Here is an 8792-nt window from a genome sequence, read left to right on the forward strand (position 1 = left end):
ACCGTTGTTCGCCCCGAGGCTATTTTAGCCAAGTCGTCCGCAGTCTCGTTGTGGCGCCGGGCGATGTGGTTGAGCTCGAGCCCGTAGAACTTGTCTTCCAGGCGCCGAACCTCATCGCAGTAGGCCTCCATCTTCGGGTCGCGGCAGTGGGAGTTCTTCATGACTTGGTCGATGACGAGCTGCGAGTCACCGCGAGCGTCGAGGCGTCGGACCCCTAGCTCGATGGCGATCCGCAACCCGTTGACCAGAGCCTCGTACTCAGCCACATTGTTGGACGCCGGGAAATGGAGACGTAGCACGTAGCGTAGGTGCTTCCCGAGGTGCGAGATGAAGAGTAGGCCTACGCCGGCTCCTGTCTTCATCATCGACCCGTCGAAGAACATGGTCCAGAGTTCCGGCTGGATCGGAACTGTTGGGAGCTGGGTGTCGACCCATTCAGCCACGAAGTCCGCCAAGACCTGGGACTTGATGGCCTTCCGAGGGGCGAACGAGATTGTTTCGCCCATGATTTCCACCGCCCACTTTGCGATTCTACCCGAGGCCTCTCGGACTTGATGATCTCCCCCAGGGGGAAGGATGACACCACAGTTACCGGATGAGACTCGAAGTAGTGTCGCAACTTCCGCCGCGTCAGGATCACTGCGAATAACAGCTTCTGAACTTGTGGGTAGCGGATCTTGGTCTCGGACAGTACCTCGCTGATGAAGTAGACTGGCCTCTGGACGGGCAATGCATGCCCCTCTTCTCGTCTCTCAACCACAATCGCGGTGCTAACCACCTGAGTGGTCGCGGCGACGTAGATCAAGAGGGCTTCTCCGGCAGCTGGGGGCACCAAGATGGGCGCGTTCGTGAGGAGCGCCTTCAGGTTCCTGAGGGCTTCCTCGGCCTCAGGGGTCCAAGTGAAGCACTCAGCCTTCCTTAAGAGGCGGTACAGAGGCAGGCCTCTTTTGCCGAGGCGCGAGATGAAACGGCTAGAGCCGCAAGGCACCCCATGACTCTCTGTACGCCTTTCAAGTCCTTGATGGGCCCCATGCTGGTGATGGCCACGATCTTCTCCGGGTTGGCTTCGATGCCCCGCTCGGAGACGATGAACCCCAAGAGCATGCCTCGGGGTACCCCGAAGACACACTTTTCGGGATTGAGCTTCACGCCTTTCGCCTTGAGACATCGGAATGTCACTTCAAGGTCGGAAAGGAGGTCGGAGGCTTTCCTTGTCTTGACTACGATGTCATCGACGTAGGCCTCGACCGTCCGGCCAATGTGTTCGCCGAACACATGGTTCATGCACCACTGGTACGTCGCACCCGCATTCCTCAAGCCGAACGGCATGGTGACATAGCAGTACATGCCGAAGGGTGTGATGAAAGAAGTCGCGAGCTGGTCGGACTCTTTCATCCTGATTTGGTGATACCCTGAGTAGGCATCGAGGAAAGACAGAGTTTCGCACCCAGCAGTGGAATCCACAATTTGGTCGATGCGAGGCAGAGGGTAGGGAACCTTCGGACATGCTTTGTTTAGACCAGTGTAGTCTACACACATCCGCCATTTCCCTCCTTTCTTTCTCACAAGCACAGGGTTGGCAAGCCATTCGGGATGGAATACCTCTTTGATGAACCCTGCCGCCATTAGCTTGTGGATCTCCTCGCCTATGGCTCTGCGCTTTTCTTCGTCGAATCGGCGCAGAGCCTGCTTCACGGGTCGGGCTCCAGCTCGGATATCCAGCGAGTGCTCGGCGACATCCCTCGGTATGCCGGGCATTTCCGAGGGACTCCACGCGAAAACGTCGGCGTTTGCACGGAGAAAGTCGACGAGCACTGCTTCCTTTTTGGGATCAAGCCCGGAGCCGATCCGGATCTGCTAGGAGGCGTCACTACTGGGGTCGAGGGGGACGGACTAACCGTCTCTGCTGGCTCGAAGTTGCTGGCGTGGCGCTTCACGTTTGGCACCTCCTTAGAGAGGCTCTCCAGGTCGGCGATGAGGGCCTCGGATTCGGCGAGGGCCTCGGCGTACTCCACGCACTCCACGTCACATTCGAACACGTGTCGGTACGTGGGGCCGACGGTGATGACCCCGTTGGGGCCCGACATCTTGAGCTTGAGGTAGGTGTAGTTGGGGACGGCCATGAACTTCGCGTAGCATGGCCTCCCCAATACTGCGTGGTAGGTTCCTCGGAACTCGACCACCTCGAACGTGAGAGTCTCCCTTCGGAACTTGGAGGGTGTTCCGAAGCAGACGGGAAGGTCGAGTTGTCCGAGGGGCTGGACGCGCTTCCCGGGGATGATCCCGTGGAAAGGCGCAGCGCCTGCCCGGACCGAGGACAGATCAACACGCAGGAGCCCGAGGGTCTCGGCGTAGATGATGTTGAGGCTGCTGCCTCCATCCATGAGGACCTTGGTGAGCCTGACGTCGCCGATGATGGGGTCGACAACGAGCGGGTATTTCCCCGGGCTCGGCATGTGGTCGGGGTGGTCGGCTTGGTCGAAGGTGATGGGCTTGTCGGACCAGTCTAGGTAGACTGGCGCCGCACCTTTACCGAATAGACCTCCCGACGCTCTTGCTTGCGGTGCCGAGCCGAGGCGTTCACCGCTTGCCCACCGTAGATCATGAAGCAGTCGCGAACCTCGGGGAACTCTCCTGCCTGGGGATCTTCCTTCTTGTCGTCGTCGCGAGCCCTGCCACCCTCCGTGGGTGGCCCGGCCCTGTGGAAGTGGCGCCGAAGCATGGCGCACTCCTCAAGGGTGTGCTTGACGGGCCCCTGATGATAGGGGCACGACTCCTTGAGCATCTTGTCGAAGAGGTTGGCACCTCCGGGGGGTTTCCGAGGGTTCTTGTACTCGGCGGCGGCGACAAGGTCCACGTCGGCGGCGGCGCGTTTCGCTTGCGACTTCTTCTTGCCCTTCTTCTTGGCGCCGCGCTGAGTTGATGCCTCGGGGGCATCTTCCGGTGGGCGGCCCTGGGGCTGCTTGTCCTTCCGGAAGATAGCCTCAACCGCCTCTTGGGCAGAGGCGAACTTGGTAGCGATGTCCATCAGCTCGCTCGCCCTGGTGGGGATCTTTCGACCCAGCTTGCTGACCAGGTCACGGCAAGTGGTGCCGGCGAGGAACGCGCCGATGACATCCGAATCGGTGATGTTGGGCAGCTCGGTGCGCTGCTTCGAGAATCGCCGGATGTAGTCCCGGAGAGACTCTCCCGGCTGCTGTCGGCAGCTTCGTTGGTCCCAGGAGTTCCCAGGGCGCACGTACGTGCCCTGGAAATTGCCGGCGAAGGCTTGGACCAGGTCGTCCCAGTTGGAGATGATAGTCGCCTAGAGGGGGGGTGAATAGGGCGAAACTGAAATTTACAAAAATAATCACAACTACAAGCCGGGGTTAGCGTTAGTAATAATAAATGAGTCCGCAAGAGAGGGCACAAAACAAATCGCAAGCAAATAAGGAGAGTGACACGTGGATTTGTTTTACCGAGGTTCGGTTCTTGCAAACCTACTCCCCGTTGAGGAGGCCACAAAGGCCGGGTCTCTTTCAACCCTTCCCTCTCTCAAACGGTCCCTCGGACCGAGTGAGCTTTCCTTCTTCTCAATCAACCGGGAACAAAACTTCCCCGCAAGGGCCACCACACAATCGGTGCCTCTTGCCTCGGTTACAATTGAGTGTTGATCACAAGAGCAAAAGAGAAAGAAAGAATGCGATCCAAGCGCAAGAGCTCAAAAGAAACACGGCAAATCTCTCTCGCTAGTCACTAAAGGCTTGAGTGGAATTGGAGAGGATTTGATCTCTTTGTATGTGTCTAGAATTGAATGCCTAGCTCTTGTAAGTGGTTAGAAGTTGGAAAACTTGGATGGCTTTGAATGTGGGGTGGTTGGGGTATTTATAGCCCCAACCACCAAACTTGACCGTTGGCTGGAGGCTTCTGCGCGATGGCGCACCGGACAGTCCGGTGCACACCGGACAGTCCGGTGCCCCCTGCCACGTCATCGTTGCCGTTGGATTCTGACCGTTGGAGCTCTGACATGTGGGCCTGCCGAGGTGTCCGGTGCACACCGGACATGCACTGTTTGATGTCCGGTGCACCGGTATGGGCGCGCCTGCCGACTGCGCGCGCAGAGCGCGCATTAAATGCGCTAGCAGGTGACCGTTGTCGCGGAAGTAGCCGTTGCTCCGTGGTTCACCGGACAGTCCGGTGCACACCGGACAGTCCGGTGAATTTTAGCGGAGCGGCTGCCGCGCGAACCCGAGGCTGGCGAGTTCCGGAGGCCGAGTTTCCTTGGAGCACCGGACATGTCCGGTGCACACCGGACAGTCCGGTGAATTATAGCGCGCCGGCTTCCGAGAATTCCCGAGAGTGAAGAGTTTGAGTCTGAGTCCCCTGGTGCACCGGACAGGTACTGTGCACTGTCCGGTGGCACACCGGACAGTCCGGTGCGCCAGACCAGGGGTGCCCTCGGTTGCCCCTTTGCTCCTTTATTGAATCCAACACTTGGTCTTTTTATTGGCTAGATGTGAACCTTTTGCACCTGTATAACTTATACACTAGAGCAAACTAGTCAGTCCAATATTTGTGTTGGGCAATTCAACCACCAAAATTATTTAGGAACTAGGTGTAAGCCTAATTCCCTTTCAATCTCCCCCTTTTTGGTGATTGATGCCAACACAAACCAAAGCAAATATAGAAGTGCATAATTGAACTAGTTTGCATAAAATAAGTGCAAAGGTTGCTTGGAATTTAGCCAATGTAACTACTTCATAAGATATGCAAGGATTGTTTCTTTCTTATATAACATTTTGGACCACGTTTGCACCACATGTTTTGTTTTTGCAAATTCTTTTTGTAAATCCATTTCAAAGATCTTTTGCAAATAGTCAAAGGTACATGAATAAGAGTTTGCAAAGCATTTTCAAGATTTGAAATTGTCTCCCCCTATTTCAAATGCTTTTCCTTTGACTAAACAAAACTCCCCCTAAAAGAGATCCACCTCTTAGTGTTCAAGAGGGTTTTGATATACCATTTCTGAAATACTACTTTCTCCCCCTTTTGAACATAATAGGATACCAAATGATAAAGACTTTTGAAAAGCACTAAGTTTTTGAATTTGGTGGAGGTGGTGCGGTCCTTTTGCTTTGGGCTCATTTCTCCCCCTTTTTGGCATGAATCGCCAAAAACGGAATCATTAGAGCCCTTGGTGTGCAATCTTCCCCTTTGGTCATAAATAAGTGAGTTAAGATTATACCAAAGACGAAGTCCTTTTGCGTTTGAGCTTTTACTCTCTCCCCCAAGGATGAAGTCCTTTTCCTTGATGCTCATTTCTCCCCTGAAGAAGAGAGAGTTGCTCGGAGTGATGGCGAAGCATGAGTTACGGAGTGGAAGCCTTTGTCTTCGCCGAAGACTCCAATTCCCTTTCAATAGACCTATGACTTGGTTTGAATTAAACTTGAAAACACATTAGTCATAGCATATAAAAGAGACATGATCAAAGGTATTCAAAAGAGCTATGTGTGCAAGCTTAGCAAAAGAAATTTCTAGAATCAAGAATATTGAGCTCATGCCTAAGTCTGGTAAAAGATTGTTCATCAAGTGGCTTGGTAAAGATATCGGCTAATTGATCTTTAGTATTAATGTAAGAAATCTCGATATCCCCCTTTTGTTGGTGATCCCTAAGAAAATGATACCGAATGGCTATGTGCTTAGTGCGGCTATGCTCGACGGGATTGTCGGCCATCTTAATTGCACTCTCATTATCACATAGCAAAGGGACTTTGGTTAATTTGTAACCGTAGTCCCGCAGGGTTTGCCTCATCCAAAGCAATTGCGCGCAACAATGTCCTGCGGCAATGTACTCGGCTTCGGCGGTGGAAAGAGCGACGGAATTTTGCTTCTTTGAAGCCCAAGACACCAAGGATCTTCCCAAGAACTGGCAAGTCCCCGATGTGCTCTTCCTATTGATTTTGCACCCTGCCCAATCGGCATCCGAATAACCAATCAAATCAAACGTGGATCCCCGAGGGTACCAAAGCCCAAACTTAGGTGTATAAGCCAAATATCTCAAGATTCGTTTTACGGCCGTAAGGTGGGATTCCTTAGGGTTGGATTGGAATCTTGCACACATGCAAACGGAAAGCATAATGTCCGGCCGAGATGCACATAAATAAAGCAATGAACCAATCATCGACCGGTATACCTTTTGATCCACGGACTTACCTTCCGTGTCGAGGTCGAGATGCCCATTAGTTCCCATGGGTGTCTTGATGGGTTTGGCATCCTTCATCCCAAACTTAGCAAGAATGTCTTGAGTGTACTTCGTTTGGCTAATGAAGGTGCCCTCTTGGAGTTGCTTGACTTGGAATCCTAGAAAATACTTCAACTCCCCCATCATTGACATCTCGAATTTCTGTGTCATGATCCTACTAAACTCTTCACATGTAGACTCGTTAGTAGACCCAAATATAATATCATCAACATAAATTTGGCATACAAACAAGTCATTTTCAAGAGTTTTAGTAAAGAGTGTAGGATCGGCCTTGCCAACTTTGAAGCCATTAGCAATAAGGAAATTTCTAAGGCATTCATACCATGCTCTTGGGGCTTGCTTGAGCCCATAAAGCGCCTTAGAGAGCCTATAGACATGATTAGGATACTCACTGTCTTCAAAGCCGGGAGGTTGCTCAACATAGACCTCTTCCTTGATTGGTCCATTGAGGAAGGCACTCTTCACGTCCATTTGATAAAGCTTGAAGCCATGGTAAGTAGCATAGGCTAATAATATGCGAATTGACTCAAGCCTAGCTACGGGTGCATAGGTTTCACCGAAATCCAAACCTTCGACTTGTGAATACCCTTTGGCTACGAGTCGAGCTTTGTTCCTTGTCACCACACCATGCTCATCTTGCTTGTTGCGGAAGACCCATTTGGTTCCTACAACATTTTGGTTAGGACGTGGAACTAAATGCCAGACCTCATTCCTCGTGAAATTGTTGAGCTCCTCTTGCATCGCCACCACCCAATCCGAATCTTGGAGAGCTTCCTCTACCCTGTGTGGCTCAATAGAGGAAACAAACGAGTAATGTTCACAAAAATGTGCAACCCGAGATCGAGTAGTTACCCCCTTATGAATGTCGCCGAGGATGGTGTCGACGGGGTGATCTCGTTGGATTGCTTGGTGGACTCTTGGGTGTGGCGGTCTTGGTTCTTCCTCATCCTCCTTTTCTTGATCATTTGTATCTCCCCCTTGATCATTGCTATCATCTTGAGGTGGCTCGTCTTCTTGATTTTGCTCTTCATCATTTTGAGCCTCATTCTCATTTTGAGTTGGTGGAGATGCTTGCATGGAGGAGGATGGTTGATCTTGTGTACTTGGAGGCTCTTCGGATTCCTTAGGACACACATCCCCGATGGACATGTTCCTTAGCGCGATACATGGAGCCTGTTCTTCGCCTATCTCATCAAGATCAACTTGCTCCACTTGAGAGCCGTTAGTTTCATCAAACACAACGTCACAGGAGACTTCAACCAGTCCAGTGGACTTGTTAAAGACCCTATATGCCCTTGTGTTTGAGTCATAACCGAGTAAAAAACCTTCTACAGTTTTAGGAGCAAATTTTGATTTTCTACCTCTTTTAATAAGAATGAAGCATTTGCTACCAAAAACTCTAAAATATGAAATATTGGGCTTTTTACCGGTTAGGAGTTCATATGATGTCTTCTTGAGGATTCGGTGAAGATATAACCGGTTGATGGCGTAGCAGGCGGTGTTGACCGCTTCGGCCCAAAACCGGTCCGGTGTCTTGTACTCATCAAGCATGGTTCTTGCCATGTCCAATAGAGTTCGATTCTTCCTCTCCACTACACCATTTTGTTGTGGCGTGTAGGGAGAAGAGAACTCATGCTTGATGCCCTCCTCCTCAAGGAAGCTTTCAATTTGAGAGTTCTTGAACTCCGTCCCATTGTCGCTTCTTATTTTCTTGATCCTTAAGCCGAACTCATTTTGAGCCCGTCTCAAGAATCCTTTTAAAGTCTCTTGGGTTTGAGATTTTTCCTGTAAAAAGAATACCCAAGTGAAGCGAGAATAATCATCCACAATTACAAGGCAATACTTACTACCGCCGATGCTTATGTAAGCGATCGGGCCGAATAAGTCCATGTGTAGTAGCTCCAGCGGCCTGTCGGTAGTCATGACATTTTTGTGTGGATGATGAGTGCCAACTTGCTTCCCTGCTTGGCATGCGCTACAAATCCTGTCTTTCTCAAAATGAACATTGGTTAGTCCCAAAATGTGTTCTCCCTTTAGAAGTTTGTGAAGATTCTTCATTCCAACATGGGCTAGTCGGCGGTGCCAAAGCCAACCCAAGTTAGTCTTAGCAACTAAGCAAGTGTCGAGTTCAGCTCTTTCAAAATCTACCAAGTATAGCTGACCCTCTAACACTCCCTTAAAAGCTATTGAATCGTCACTTCTTCTAAAGACAGTAACACCAATATCAGTAAAAAGACAGTTGTAGCCCATTTGACATAATTGGGAAACAGAAAGCAAGTTGTAATCTAATGAATCAACAAGAAAAACATTGGAAATGGAATGGTCAGGTGAAATAGCAATTTTACCCAAACCTTTGACCAACCCTTGATTTCCATCCCCGAATGTGATAGCTCGTTGAGGATCTTTGTTTTTCTCATATGAGGAGAACATCCTTTTCTCCCCGGTCATGTGGTTTGTGCACCCGCTGTCGAGTATCCAACTTGAGCCCCCGGATGCATAAACCTACAAAACAAATTTAGTTCTTGACTTTAGGTACCCAAACTGTTTTGGG

This window comes from Zea mays, chromosome 9, assembly GCF_902167145.1.
Source record: "Zea mays cultivar B73 chromosome 9, Zm-B73-REFERENCE-NAM-5.0, whole genome shotgun sequence".
Lineage (NCBI taxonomy): Eukaryota > Viridiplantae > Streptophyta > Magnoliopsida > Poales > Poaceae > Zea > Zea mays.